General features: G+C 41.4%; 1 long non-coding RNA gene across 1 annotated transcript; it reads right to left on the reverse strand.

Moving 5' to 3' along the window:
* Window positions 1-4,031: 4,031 nt before the first annotated feature.
* LOC148109342 (uncharacterized) lies at window positions 4,032-9,752 on the reverse strand. The gene is made up of 3 exons (XR_015725856.1): window positions 9,638-9,752; window positions 9,020-9,190; window positions 4,032-4,266 (listed from the first exon to the last, which is right to left on the reverse strand). It is a non-coding gene; the product is annotated as an uncharacterized LOC148109342 (long non-coding RNA).
* Between the last annotated feature and the right edge of the window lie 5,301 nt (window positions 9,753-15,053).

A 15,053-nucleotide genomic window follows, 5' to 3' on the forward strand; every position in this document is an offset into this window, starting at 1 on the left:
TTATCTCCTTAAAGAGATCTCCCTTAACCACCAAGACAAAGATATCTTCTTCCATCTTTGCCCTGCAGTACATGTTGCATTTGGTTTCACTGGATGTATCTCTGATATATTACATATTATTTTGTGTATTATTTGTCCTCCACTGAAATACCAATCCCATGTGGACAAAGACTGCTGCACCCTTTCTCAGTGTATAGAACAATGCCTAACACAGATTAGGTCCTCCAAAAATAATTGCTAAGGGAATAAATAAATCAATGAGTCAGTGTAAAAGAATGTGGTAAGGAAAGGGAAATTGGTGAAAAATAACATTGCAAAGGTGAACTAGAGTCAGATGATATTGGGTTTTAAAGGTCACAGGAAGTAGTTCAGATTCTCTTCTAAGTACAATAGAAAACGTACATAGGATCTTAAAGGGAGACAAGAGCCATCTAATTAAGGTTTTAAAAGATGACCGTCTGCTTTGTGGAGAATGATATGCATGATTTCACACAATTTCTTAAAAATCTGTGTGCAAATCAGATTTTGGTAAATCAAATAATATTCTTAAGGCATGATAGTAATCCTCAATTGTATAAAATAATCTTGCGGGGAGTGGAACTGCTGCCTGCTTTATGGCCACAGATTTTCCCCTTGAGGTGAGATAAGAGCAGAAACAATTCCAGCTATGAACTAAGTAGATTTAAACTAGAAAGTCTTAATACAGAAGTGTTACCCTTCATTTTTATCCCCTGAAATTAAGGGATCTAAATATTTTTTATTGTTTGTTTGAACAGGAAGAAAAACTTCACTTCACTGTCAACTCTGGAAAGTTACTTTCCCCGTGAGCAGGTAGAAGGAATATAAATATGGATGCAGAAGCAGAGCCCTGGTGTGAAAGGAAAAGAGAAGAAAGCATAAGGCATGGGAAGCTATCTTCACAAGTTGGACTCGCTCAAGTTTATTTTATCTCATCAGAGCAATACAACGTTCCCCCAGAATGAGAAAGGAGGCATGCAGCTGATGAATGAACTCAAAACAAACACTGAACGGATGTGAAACATCCCATCCTACTGCTCTGTAACATGGCAACGGGGAACCATATTTTGTGACATTGTGCAAGCTCAAAAGCGAATTAAACCTAGATGGCAACATCACATGCCTGGATGTGTAGTCTTTTCTTATCTCCAACATCCATCAAATAAACAGAGCCATTAATCGAGAAGGCAGTTCCCCAATTTAGGAAACTGAGGCAAAAGCACGCCTAAGTAGCATGGGATACCCAGCCAATTAAAAATAAAAAGAAGCCTGGGGCGCCTGGATGGCTCAGTCAGTTAAGCGTCAGACTCTTGGTTTTTGGCTCAGGTCATGATCTCGGGGTCCTGGGATCCAGCTCCACCTTGGGATCTGCTCCCAGCGGGGAGTCTGCTTAAGATTCTCTCTCTCCCTCTTCCTCTGCTCCTCCCGCCCTCAAATAAATAAATGTATCTTTTAAAAATAATAAAAATAAATGAAGAGTCCTCACACTCAAAGTCCTTGCCTTCCCTTGCACAATTCACATTTCCCTTCAAAATGTTTACATGCAGAAGATGGATTCAATGAAGATAATGGAAGAAACCAACTCTCAGCCCAGGAGTCATGCACACAGAAATACGAAACAGATGAGAAGCTCATGTGCAGCCAGCTGTATTCCAGGGGAAAGGAAAAGGAACACTCTCCACCAAAAAAAAAAAAAAAAGGGTGGGTTTGAAGCAGACTTCCTAATTAAGGACGAAAAAACTCAAACCAAAGATGACACATCCCTCTGTGAACAATTAAAGGGGGATTGAACAAATGTGGGTGGCATGTGAGTTGTAAAAAATAAATTTGGAAGACTTGTGTATGATGATGACAATATTTTTAAAAAGATTTTTAAAATGCATTTATTTGAGAGATCAGAAGCAGGGGAAGGGTAGAGGGAGAGAGAGAGGAACAAGCAGACTCCCCACTGAGCAGGGAGCCCGATGTGGGGCTCTTTCCCAGGACCCTGGGATCATGACCTGAGCCCAAGGCAGACGCTTAACCTTAACCAAGTGAGCCACCCATGTACCCCGATGGCAAAATCTTTGCACAGAGACAAAGTGGAGCAGAGCACGGAGGGTGCAACTCTAAATGGGGAGGAAAACAGAAAATGAAAATCTGGCGCTTTTTGAAATATTTTCTCCTTTTACCAAAATAACCTCTGAGTTAAATGTTATTGTGGTCACTGTAAGCTCCTTGAAGACAGGAACTATGTCTTACCACTTCTTTTAAAAATCTCAAATATCAGGAACTCAATGAATGTTAATAATTGAAGAGGACAAGTAGAGAAGGAGGAAGAAAGAGAAGAAAGCGAAGGCAAAGAGTGAAGTGTTATTATCAGAAGCCTTTCCCTATCTTGCAATAAGAGTAAACACACAAAGATAGGAATCCACAGAATTTGGGGGATTTCTTCCGTTAAGTATCTTGCCTGAATTGCTAAATCAAAACCATTCTCTTTCTAGTAAAGACAACTGTCTAAACCAAAGCAGAGATTTTGAAGTATATATTCAAAGAGCAGCTCTGCAAATTGGCACAGGGTCACAGTTCCTTTCAGATCTCAACAGAATTGGGCTTGGGTTTGGAGCTTACCTAAACGAAGGTAGGAGATGGGAGACATGCTCTGTTCTGCTGGGCCCTGCAAGACTTTCCAGGGTCCTTACCGGTGCCCCTCTGCATCTTTTCCTGGCCTTCCCTCTTCACCAACCCCCATGAGGTGATAGAAGGGAGCCATCATCTTCACCTCTGGAAGCCTCTCATTCACTCCAAACCACTGAGAAAACGACCAGAAGAAACTTTTGATCCCTGTGAGAGAAAGACAGTGCCCTTTCACCGACCTGCAAACAGACACAAGAGCAAGCACTGTAGCTGCCTGTTTTGTTTTTTAGCAGGATTTGGCAGTGTAACCTTCCAGAAGGTAGAATTAGCCTGGCTTCTGCTTTTAAACACAGATAAGTGCAGTCTTCCGTAGCGCATCTGGATGCTTTGATGGTGATAATCACTCTGAGAGGTTGGTTAGGCTAGAATAATAATTCTATCCAATGAAGCATTACTCGTGTCAGGAGAGACAGGACTGATCAAAAGATTCTAAAAGTAGGAATCTGGTTCAGCAGGTGAGCCTGGCAGATACCACAAGTCCAGGCGGGCATGGTTCACGGTACGCAGCCAGTTAACATGTGAGGAAGGAAGGAGGAAGGGTCGATCTGTGTAAGACAGCTGAAACGAGGTCCTTGAAAACAAGGACTACGATGATCTGGGCTAACATCCTCAAGCAGAGATTTCCAGCTGAAGGGACAGGATGAAACAAGCGCATTTATCTCCAGCACCCCAGTAAGCCCTAAAATTTAGAAGGAAGGATAAAAATGATTCCAATTAATTACAACAAAAAGAATTGTAGGTGAAATGATAGGAAACAACATATGTCAATAACGTTTTAGAAGGTGGAAATCCCATGACTAGTTAGAACTGACGGCACAGAGCCCAGAGAACAGACTCCTCTCCGACTGAAGTCAATCCCCAGCGGACTGGCTGGGATACGGGAGGGGGCTGATCAAACAGGATCCATTCCAATCCTGGTAAGAAATGGTCAGACTTCCAAGTCCACTCCCCAGCTCCTACAGCTAGCTGATGATTCCCTCCAACACAACATGAAACAGAGGGCTTATTCTCTGGTAAGGTTGGACCAAAAGGACTCTGCCAGGGACAAAGGTGAAGCACCTCACTGAAAACAAGTGGGTGGTATTAATTTTGTATATTGAATGTTTTCATGTTCTTCTCTGCGAGTGAACAAAAGTTTGCAGGCCTGAGCCTACAACCTCTGGAGGCTGGGAGAAGAATAATTTATAGAGACCAGTAGATACAGATTATCATATGGGCAGAGGATTCTGCCTTCCTGGAGATCGTACAATGGAGCAATTATACCTCATTTTTTATAGTCAATAATAAAACAAAATGAGGAAAACCAAAATGTAACATCCAAAACTGTTTAGATGCAATTTTGTAATAAACACTTTATTATGGAGAATTTCAAACATGTACAAAAGTAGAGAAAATAATATAATAAACCTGTTACCCACATTTAAGAATAACAAACTTCAGCAATTATTAACTTTTGGCCTATGGTTTCATGTTTACTCCCTTCGTTCCCTGGAGCTTCCTTCTTTCCTTATTATTTTCAAGCAAATCCCACATATCATGTCATTTCAGCCACGAAGCGTTCAGTGCATGTCTCTAAAAAATAAGATGAATTTTAACACTTGATAGATTAAGAACCAGTATGTAAAAAGTCACACTTATCAAAGACTGTGTTTATTGGTTGCATTTTCTATACTCTCCTCTTTTAAAGTAAAAAATAATAAGAAGGTAAATCTTAGAGTTAGGACATCATGGTGTTGGAAAGCCCTATAGAGATATGAGCTCAACAGCCTTACTTAGTCAACATAGTATCTCAGGGTCAAGGAGTTTGAGTAACCTCTGAGAGGGAAGGTGCTGGTCGGAGGTGAAGTCTCAACTAGTACCCAGCTCTCATCTGGAATCAATGAGCTTCAAAGAAATACATATTTTTGCCTGTATGGATTATAGAGCTTAGTAAAATCTACTGCCTACAGTGGTGACTTCGTACTGTGTAAAATCGGCTAAGCCAGAACCATTTCCCAGTGTGGTCTGAGTTAGGACCGGCCAAAAGAGACATTTACTCAAGACTCAGAAGGTGGAAGAAAGGCCAAAGCCATGTTTAAGGAAGGTTGGCTGAGAGTAAGGCACTGTTGAGGCTCATGTCATGCATGCACTTTGTCACGGGTCTGCTGGGTCAGCTCGTTGGCACGGGGCAATATCCAGGCCTCAATTCTTCCAGCTCCTTCCAGATTTCCTTTAGCTTCTCCATGGCGAAGCACACCAGCTCTTTTGTTGTCACCCACAGCATCAAAGCAGGAAGCTTGGAAGCAGTCAGAGACCACCCTGAGAACCAGGGAGAGATGACCCAAGTTCTAGTTCATCTTCCAGGGTTTCATTCTGTCTGTGGCCTTCCATGTCCCATGCTCTTCTTCCCATTCTGACTTCCCAGCTGACTTGGGCCCAGCACTCAGCCACAAATGCAGCATACTCATGCAACAACTTCCCCAACTCCCATTACTGCATAACATCAAATCCCTACAAGAAATCCTTTTCTTCATTCAGTGGGGTTCTCCACCAATCACACCCTTCCTGACACACCTGCATGACTAATTACACTGAAATAAAAAATGTATGGTTTAGACACATTTGAAAAATTGTTATTGACCGCCATTTTGTATCTACCTAACCTCTTTAAAAGTAACACAATTCTCAAAATCAATAAAAGAAGATCTCTGAAACCCATGTGTTATCTTAACTTGCACAATACTTTAAACTTTTCCTGGGCTGCTCACGTCCATTATTCAATTCGATAAATTTGTAAGGATATATAAACATTTAGCAAAGAAGATTTCAGAGGCTTTTCATTAATAATCATGGGCAAGCTTAATGGCATGGAAGTTTCCATTAGCATTTTGGAATAGTAGGGCTATTGAGTTGAGTTTTCTGTTTGTCTGTAGGGATGCGGTAGATCTTGAGGTGAAATTCAATTTAGGGTTTTCTGGAAAGAATAATGTGAAAGCTGAGGCTTGACTGCAAGGATGTGCCTAAGGAGCTCAGCGAGATGAAAAAGTGATGGAAGAAGTAGTGGAGAAACTAGCCATTGCCTCATTTATTCATTCAACAATTTACCCAAAAATATTTATTGAAAACATCTCTCTATTGTCTGAACATGAAGGAGTGAACAAGACAAGTGAAGTTCTACTTCCATGGAACTTTGTCTCCTTAGAATGTGGGTGTGAATAAATTAATGAGTGAATTATAAATAAATAATCAAACAAATAAAATTACATAAATGATATAAATAACATAAATTCAAAGAGTAATAAGTGCTATGGAGACAATAAAATAGAGTGATGGGGGAAGAAAGAAAGGATATCTGTTTCAGCTAGGGTGGTCAAGGAAGACTTCTCTGAGGAGGGGGTCATTTGTAGGAGGCTAAGACATGGGTGATGCGATCAAGCCAGCCACAAAAAGATTTTGGGGAAGAGCATTCTAAGGATCACCAACTGCAAGGGATCAGCAATTGCAAAGGTCCTGGGGTAGAAATGAACATGGAAGGGCAACAGGGCTAAAACACAGAGAATGCAGAGTGTGGAGAAGCAGGCACAGGCCAGATTGTGCAGGGTCTTATGAACTCTAGTTATTGCTATCGGGAACCATGAGAGATTTTAATCAGGGAAGAAATATAATCTGACTTATGTGTTGAAGGATCTGTCTGGCTAGAGGGACAAGAGTGGAAGAAGTGAGACCAAGGACAAAATCAGGCATCTTCTGGAAGATGTTCTTCATGATATGGTGAATCTTTACAAGAATTATAGAGAACTAGATCCCAGAGGACAATTAAGCTTTTCCTCAAGGTTGTTCAAACCAAAAGCAAGATAACAATCTGTGGGCATCCTTAACATCTTGGTAGTGGCTGCTGGGTTATCCCCACCTCCGTGTAACACCGTAGAAGGAACAGGCATCACTGCTGTGTTTCACTGAACTGACTGGGCAGTGAAGTGGGCATTCCCCTATTTGAGGATCTCGACAAGAGCCTATCAGGTCTGGAGTTGCAATGCAAGGCCATGGTCTTCACTGAGTATAAGAGTCACTACTGCGGGGAATTACTCATCTCTGATCACTGTATGCTAAGAGCGTCCACACCTCTTAGCAACTTCTCTGTCCTATTAGGAACTCACAGGAGGAACTGGGACAACAGCAGCAAAATGCTTAATTATTTGAGAAATACCTTAGCTGTGACTGATTTAGCTCATAAGTGGTTTGTTCTGTTACCCTCCTTATTTCAAATATTTGAAGCTCGTATTTTACTGTTTGGGAAGACTTCAGACAAAACCCTTATGTTCTTATTTGCAAGGCAAGCTAGGGACTCAAAATGGGCTGTCAGAGGAAGGGAAGTGAGTGTGGATCTGAAAAGAATGTGCTAGAGGCTAAACTAGCTATGAGGCTAAGTCTTGCTGGAATGGTTCTGACTGCGGAAGGGGGGGAAGGACACCATACAATTGGAATAGGATATTTGCACGTATAAGGTCATGTCCCAGTTAAAAAGTAGCCTCAACCCTAGCTTAGTAGATTGTGGTTGAAGCTTTAGCCCAAAGGGACAACAGAGAGCAAATGTGGACCCCAGGCAGACCAAATCCTTGAATTACTCCAGAAACTTCCTGTTGGTGAGATTGAGGCCACATGGGTCAGGACTGACTAAGAGCACCTAGCAAGAATGAGCTCACAGCTGAAATTCTGAAAGTCCTGCTGCTCAGTAGATTGGGGGGGGGGGGTGCAAGGGAGCTGCATCTCACGCAGGTAGATCAAGGCTGACTTTTATAGAAAGTTTCGGTTTTTGTTCATTACTGTACATTTCCTTTTAGTTTTTCTGCACTAATTCTTTAGCCTGTTCATCGTGACCTATTTTACAAAAACAAGTCGCTAAGGTGCAGGGTTTTAGGCAATGGCATATCAAGCACTAACTAAAGTTGACTCATCATCATTGCAATGAGACAGTGGGTTCTACCCATTTCTAGGCAGAGCAGTGATCAAATACCAACTTATATTTGAGGTCGAAGTTTTGTTTCAAAACTAAATCGACTACTTCTACTTCATGGTCTAAATCAGGGGTTGGCAAACTTTTTCTGTAAAGGCCACATGGGACACATTTTAGGTTTTGTGAGCCATATGGTCCGTGATGCTATTACTTGGCTCAGCTATAAACAATATGGAAGCAAATGAACACGGCTATAGTTCGTTAAAATTTACAAAATCACGTGAGAGGTCAGATTTGATCCACAAGCTATAATTCCCAACCTCTGGCCTGTATCAGCACTCTGCAAACATTTTAAGCACTTATCTCATGTATGCACACACACACACACACACACACATTATATATCTATACGTGCATTACGTATGATATAAATAATGTATGTATTATAGTAGATCCACTATAATATATATCCAAAGTAGTAATTTTAAAAAGCTGAGATAAAAATACAAATGGAGGTTCTGATATTTTCTTCCCATACGCTCAATTGATCAGCCTGTGTACCCCTTAGGGGACATGCAGCCCATTTGGGAAATCCCTTGTGTAAACACAATGAAAGTACGTAAGTGAATGTTGTTTGTGCACGTGGATGCTCTCATCTGTGTTATAATCCACTTTACGGTCCAAATATTGAATAGTAGAATAAACAGGCCTTCAAACTCAAGTACGAACCTAGATTTAAATTCTACCTCCCCCGTTCACTAGACATATGACCTTAGGAAAGTAAATCTCTCCAAGTTTGGTTTTCTCCTCTAAAAAAATTACCATAATAATATACAATCAAATGTCAGACAAGTGCATTTAAAACTGATTTTTTTTAAAGATTTATTTACTTTAGAGAGAGAAAGAGAGTGTGGGGGTGGGGTAGGGGCAGAGGGAGAAGGAGTCAAAGAATCTCAAGCAGACTCCCGTTGAGCACAGAGCCCAACACGTGGTTCGATCCCACAGCCCGAGGTCACGACCCCGGCCGAAATCAAGAGTCGGATTCTCAACCGACTGAGCCACCCAGGTGCCCCTATAGCTTATTTTTAAAGACTCAGTAAAGTGCCTAGAGATAGCAAGAACTCAAAAACTATGTCTCTTCTTCTTTCCTTTCAATGAATAGCAGAAGTCAAGCTGACCGAATGTCACATCTGAAGGCATGAGCAACAGTGGACGTTTCCCATTTTCCTCCCTTCCAATCACTGCCCACCAGGCCACCTGGTCCCATCCCTTAGACCAGAACCTCACATGGTGCGGCCACTATAAGGGCTGTGGGGTCCCACTCTTCATTTCTTCCTACTTAGCCCCCACTCTGTCCCCACAGAGATGATTCCCTACATCAAAATTTGTTACCTGCAATCCACAAAGAGATTGATGAGCGTAATTTCTATGCCTCCTTTAGAATCATTATCTTCTTAGTGGGGTAGCTGGGCCTACAGTGGAACCCACGTGCACTGGACCACCATCACCAGCCTAAACAAGCCATAAAACTTGCATTATAATATCCAGGGTGTTTTCTTTATCCTTTGGGAAAAAAACAAACCATTCGGTATGAATAAAAAGATAGTTACCAGAAAATAGGATGAGAATGGCAGAAATATCTCTGCAGAGTAAAACAAAACAGCACACTGGTCCTCTCTGGCTCTCTGATCGAAGAGCTAGCCTGTGATATCAATAATTAACTCCAAGGAGACAGTGCTGAACTGGATCCTTGCTTCTCTTGCCCAGAAAGAGTAACATGGCCTGATGAGCACAGATCTCTAGTTCTCCTGAATCAGCTTGAAGCCACTCTTCCTACATCGTTCACACAGAGAACCCTCAAAACCCTGGCTTATAGACAGCGACCATGAAAACCCTCGGAAGCATCCAATGCAAGTTCCTTTCAATAAAAACTACAGAGAAACACCCAGTCATTGTTCTCCACGTCTATCAGTCTAGCAATGAGATGAACCAAACACAATCCGGACTAACCGATCTCGGCAGGATTTCCCACGTCATCTGTCTTAGAACAAAGCCCTTCTCGTTCCACAATGAATGGGACAAGATCGCGTGATTCAACACAGTGGCACCGGTCACAGGATCTGAATCCGATTCCTGGGACCGAAGTGAAGAGGCGTGACCGAGTCCGTGTGAACCTGCTTCGGAGCCGTGCGGAAGAACAACCTCGAGTTTTGTTATTGATATTTTTGGTGGCCTTTGTGTCCCTGGCACTTGGCTGGGTGTGCAGGGTTGTACGGGAGGGTCAAAGGCTGTCCTTCCGTTCGAAGTTCGAAGGGTTCCCGTGTGGGAGGAAATAAAACACCTGCTGGTGGCCAAAGACTCGCATTTTCACTCCCTCTTGCAGCCTCTCCTTTCCTCCTGTGATTCTTCCCCAAGAAGAGGCTCGGCATCAGTTAGGCACAATTTAACAAAATTTGTATTTAAAAGAGCTGAGAACTTACACACTAAGTCTCTTGACAACAGCTGCTATCTGAGACTGTGTTTAGATGCTTACTTTTGCATGTCTCCTTAATTTTATTTTTATATTTCAAAACCACCCAAAAGCACAAAATACAATACAATGAATCTTTATGTGTCTATCACAAAACTTCAAGGAATTTTAATGTTTTGCCATATGAGATTCAGAATTCTATTTTTAAAAATATGACATGGAACTCCAGCTACACTACCTTCCCCTCCCACCCCCAGAAAATCAATATCCCGATTTGGGGATTTATCCTTCCTTGTAAGTATTTTCAAGTTGTGTAATAAATATATACAATTTATAATTGTTTGATATTACTATTTACATAAATGTTCTCAGTTTGCACATGTCCTTTGCCACTTGCTTTCTTTATTCAATATTGTTTTCATTATATGTCAGTGATATCTCAATAAGCTTGAAAAGATATGTTTTCAAGACTTTCCCATGTTATCTCCTATAATTTAGCTTATTCAGTTTAACTACTGTGTGTTGTGGATTTTTACCCATATTCCTCCTGATGCTCACCTATATTATTTCCTGTTTCTTACTATTACAAAAAATACTTCAGTGAGTTGTTCTTCTACTTGGATCTTTTCACCTATCATACATATTCCTTGTGTTTTTGGATATTTATTTTATCATTCTCCTTCTTTTAAGTATAGCTATGGAAAACAAAATATAAAAGAAATTTAAAGGAGAGATGCTCTGGGGTGCCTCGGTGGTGCAGTGGGTTGGGCAGCCCACTCTTGATTCGGCTTAAGTCGCAATCTCAGGGTCCAGGGATGGAGCCCCGCATCAGGCTGGGCACTCAGCAGGGAGTCTGCTTCCCTCCCTCTCCCTCCCCTTCTCGCATCCCCCCCACCAACAGTGTGCGTGCATTCTCTCTCTCCCTCTCAAATAAATAAATATTTTAAAAAGAAAGAAAGAAGAAATGTTCAACTCATCCTTCCTCCTGATGCGCACATATGCGTCCATAACAATCTGTCCCTTCCCACTTATTCTGAACCAAGAAAAACTCCATTGTTTTACATCAACTGAAGTACCACGTGTGATAGCAGCCAAACAACTCAGCGTTCATTCATTAACTTTATGATGCTTGTTATTTTCTAGGGCTTTGCTATCCCCATGACCAAAGGGATAAAGAGTATCTGTATTCGAGATATTTTATCCAATTTTCAGAAGATGGCTCGTTTCTGGGTTTTGGTAATAAGAGGATTTTTTTCCAAGGCATCTTTAAACGGCATGGTTTAAATGGTTGATCCTGGGATTCGAACTGTGGTTCCAACAGTACAATGGTTGATTCTAACTCTAGAAATACATGCCATTCTCTGTTTGGTGTAGCAGGTCCCCAGCCGTTCTCCTCCAAACGTAAGCTATGTCCCTTTCAAGCTCTGAAGTGACAGTCTTGACGCAGGGGTTGCTCACTCAACAACCCTAGTCGCCAGGTCACTTGGGAGAAAGAAGAGAAGACGGGCTGGGTCTGGCCGGGCTGTTCCTGGAAACTGTTCCTGGAAACCAGCCCCTGCATGGCTGGGTGGGCTGAGAGTCTGGCGCTGCCATTTTAGGTCCCGGGACCTGGGAGAGTGTGGGTGAAGGGAGGGATGTGATGCTGAAAGCACAATAACTTTTTTTTTTTTTAAGATGTGGAGGTTTATAACGATATTTTAAAAAGAAGAGAAAGAAAAAAGGAGCGTGCATTTCAAAGTACAATTGAAACCACGAACACATAGCTCTAGCAAACTTGTAGTTTGGGGGGTTTTCCACCAGGCACTGTGTTACTCCCCATCTCTTTCAGAATATGAGGCTCCTCCCCCCCAAATTCTACTCAGGGTCCAGGTCATGCGCCCACGGTGCGGAGTGTCAGTCCTCTCCGCTCTTCCAGTGCTTTTACCACTACGCTATGAATAATTCACTTAGATTTCCTACTCAACTAGAAAACAGCCGAAAATATACCTAGAACACATGCTGCCCTCCTGTGGACTGTACTGGTATTGCTAATTGTCTCGTGATAATAAGCAAACGTTTGAAGATTGTTTACCCATCCGCACCTATAGTTTAGTACGTATTAATTTATTCAGAAATAATTATTTTTGCATAAATATACTTGAGTGTTTCTTACTATAAAGAAAACTTTGAAGATTACTAATTCAAATAAAATGTGTCTATCAAGACCATGTTTTTCAAATCGTGGATAATGAAATCTGTTTTGTGAAATCCTTTTTTTGAGTTATGGTCAGCTTTTGCTAAAATAGTTATAAAATAGAACAAAAAGAACAAGTAGGAAATATTAGAAAGGACTGCACACTAATTGTCAGTTGTGAAGGGCAAGGGGTTTCAACTGCCAGAATAATGTGGTAAATCCATGTCTTAACCAGGGAAGGTCATTTGATCTTTTCTTCACTAGTTTCTCACTTGATTTTCCGGGCACGTAATAGTTAATTTGAGCATCAACATAATAAACCAAGGTGGTAGGCAGGATCCCAAGGTGGCCCTCCAGAACTCTGCTGCCCCCTAGTGTACATGTTTAGTATAATTCCCTCTTGAGTGCATTCCAAACACGTGAGTAACTTGGAGAATCACTCCCCGTGATTAGATTATTAACCTGTTGACTCCTGAGCTAATCAAAAGGGAGATTGTTCAGGTGGGCCAAATCAATCAAGTTAGCCCTTAAAAGAACCTGGGCCTCTCTAGAAAGATCTGAGACAGAAGGAGAGAGCCACACCACCGGGTAGGACCTCTAGGCTAACCCTAGGCTGACCTCCGGCAGGCGGAACAGGGTCCTCAGTCCCGCCAGTGTGAGGAAGCTGAGTTCAGCCAACAACATGACTGAGCGTGCAAGAACACCCTGAGCTTCAGAAAGGAAAGCAAACCAGCAAACACTGTGATTTCAGCCTCGAGAAGCTCTGAGCAGAAAACCCACTTCCTCCCAACCTGGACTTCCGCCCAGGACAAGAGGTAAGGTAACAAACTTGTGTTGTTCTAAGGCCCTAGGTTTATAGCAATTTGTTATGCAGCAGTAGAAACTAATGCAGTAAATGTGCCATGACTTAATTTTATATTTTATAACTAATTGTGAAGCAAAATGCCGCATAACTTTATCCTGCCTGCAAAAATGTCGGGACTTGCCCCTGGGTTAGGGTTATTTCAGTATTACTTTGGGCTGCTTATCACGTGTCCTAAGTTCTCAACAGTTGTTAACTTTGCCGTGAAATAGTCCAATTGTCCTTAAAGTTGATCATTTGTTTTTAGAAGGTAAAAAGAACAATGGCGTGTTAAATACAGAGGTCTGATCGAGTTCAAGCGTCATTGCTGGATCTCAGAGTATAAATAGTGTATTATGAGAAAAATGTTGACTCTAATCAGCAAGTTTTGATTTCATGAGAATCTAAAATGAAAAAAAAGTGGAATATTTTATAATATCTCATGTTTGTTTTTTTATTGAAGTACAATTAGCATCCGCGGTTATATTAGTTTCAGGTGTACACCATCGTAATTCAACAATTCTATACGTTGCTCAGCACTCACAAGTGCAGTCACCATCTGTCACCGTTCAACGTTATTACAATATTATTGACTATATTCCCTATGATGTGCTTTTCCCTCTGTGATTTATTTTATAATTGGAAGTTTGTACCTCTTAATCCCCTTTACGCCCCCCATCCTCCTACCGCCTCCCCTCTGGCAACCGCCAGCTTGTTCTCCGCATTTCGGCGTCTGTTTCTTTCTTTCTTTGTTCATATCTCATATCGGTTCATTGTGCAATGAAAATAACAAACCAGGGTGTATAATCTTTAAAATAGTCTTAAGGGGCACCTGGGTGGCTCGGTGACTTGAGCGTCTGCCCTCGACTCAGGTCTTGATCCCAGAGTCCTGGAATCGAGCCCTGCATCGGGCTCCTTGCTCAGCTGAGAGCCTGCTTCTCCCTCTGGGGCTCCCCCTGCTGTTCTCGCGCGCGCGCGCTCTGTCAAATAAAATTATTTTTAAAAATTAAAAATAAAGGGGCGCCTGGGTGGCACAGCGGTTAAGCGTCTGCCTTCGGCTCAGGGCGTGATCCCGGCGTTACGGGATCGAGCCCCACGTCAGGCTCTTCCACTATGAGCCTGCTTCTTCCTCTCCCACTCCCCCTGCTTGTGTTCCCTCTCTCGCTGGCTGTCTCTATCTCTGTCAAATAAATAAATAAAATCTTTAAAAAAAAAAAATTAAAAATAAAGAATTAAATAATATAGTCTTAAAACTGAAAGCTTACCCGCTTCAAAATTAACGAGACACCTGGAAACACAAAATGTGAATTTATTAAGTCTCTTAAATATTACTTAAGAGAAGAAAAATAATGAAGCTCCTGGAACTATGTCCTAGTTACAGCTATCGGAAAACCTCTTATTTACCATGTAGCAAAGGAAGACATAGCAGCTAGCAAAATAAAATTATTTTGACAGGTATGGATGTGTTTTCTATGACTTCCCATGCTAATTTGCGAACATCCATATTTCCTATAGGTAACAGAATACAATTGGTTTGTACTATTGCGTCGTCATCAAAACCTATTCTGCTGTTATAGTCTGGTCTAGATTTTTGGGATCCAACTTGACACTTTCACTGAAAACTGTGCAAAACTATGTCAGATAAGTGTGGCAAGATTATTCTGTAAGGATTTGTTGTGTTGTTTAAATTATACACTTAACTGAATTTTAATGTATAGAGTTGGAAGAGAGTGGTCAATATAATTAAAAAGAAATTTTAAAGGAATTACAACTGATAGAGTAGTAGATACTTCGGTACTAATTTACGATTTTAGTAAAATTGCTCTAAGCTTTAATCAGAGTGCCATTTGGAATCACTGTCTTATGCGCAGTTACCATTCCTTCGGCACCTAAAGGAATAATGATCGTCATAGTCTATGGAGAGCCAGTGGAATTTGCTAAT

The sequence above is a fragment of the Ursus americanus genome, chromosome 10 (assembly GCF_024610735.1).
Source record: "Ursus americanus isolate L20-20 chromosome 10, mUrsAme1.1.p, whole genome shotgun sequence".
Classification (NCBI taxonomy): domain Eukaryota; kingdom Metazoa; phylum Chordata; class Mammalia; order Carnivora; family Ursidae; genus Ursus; species Ursus americanus.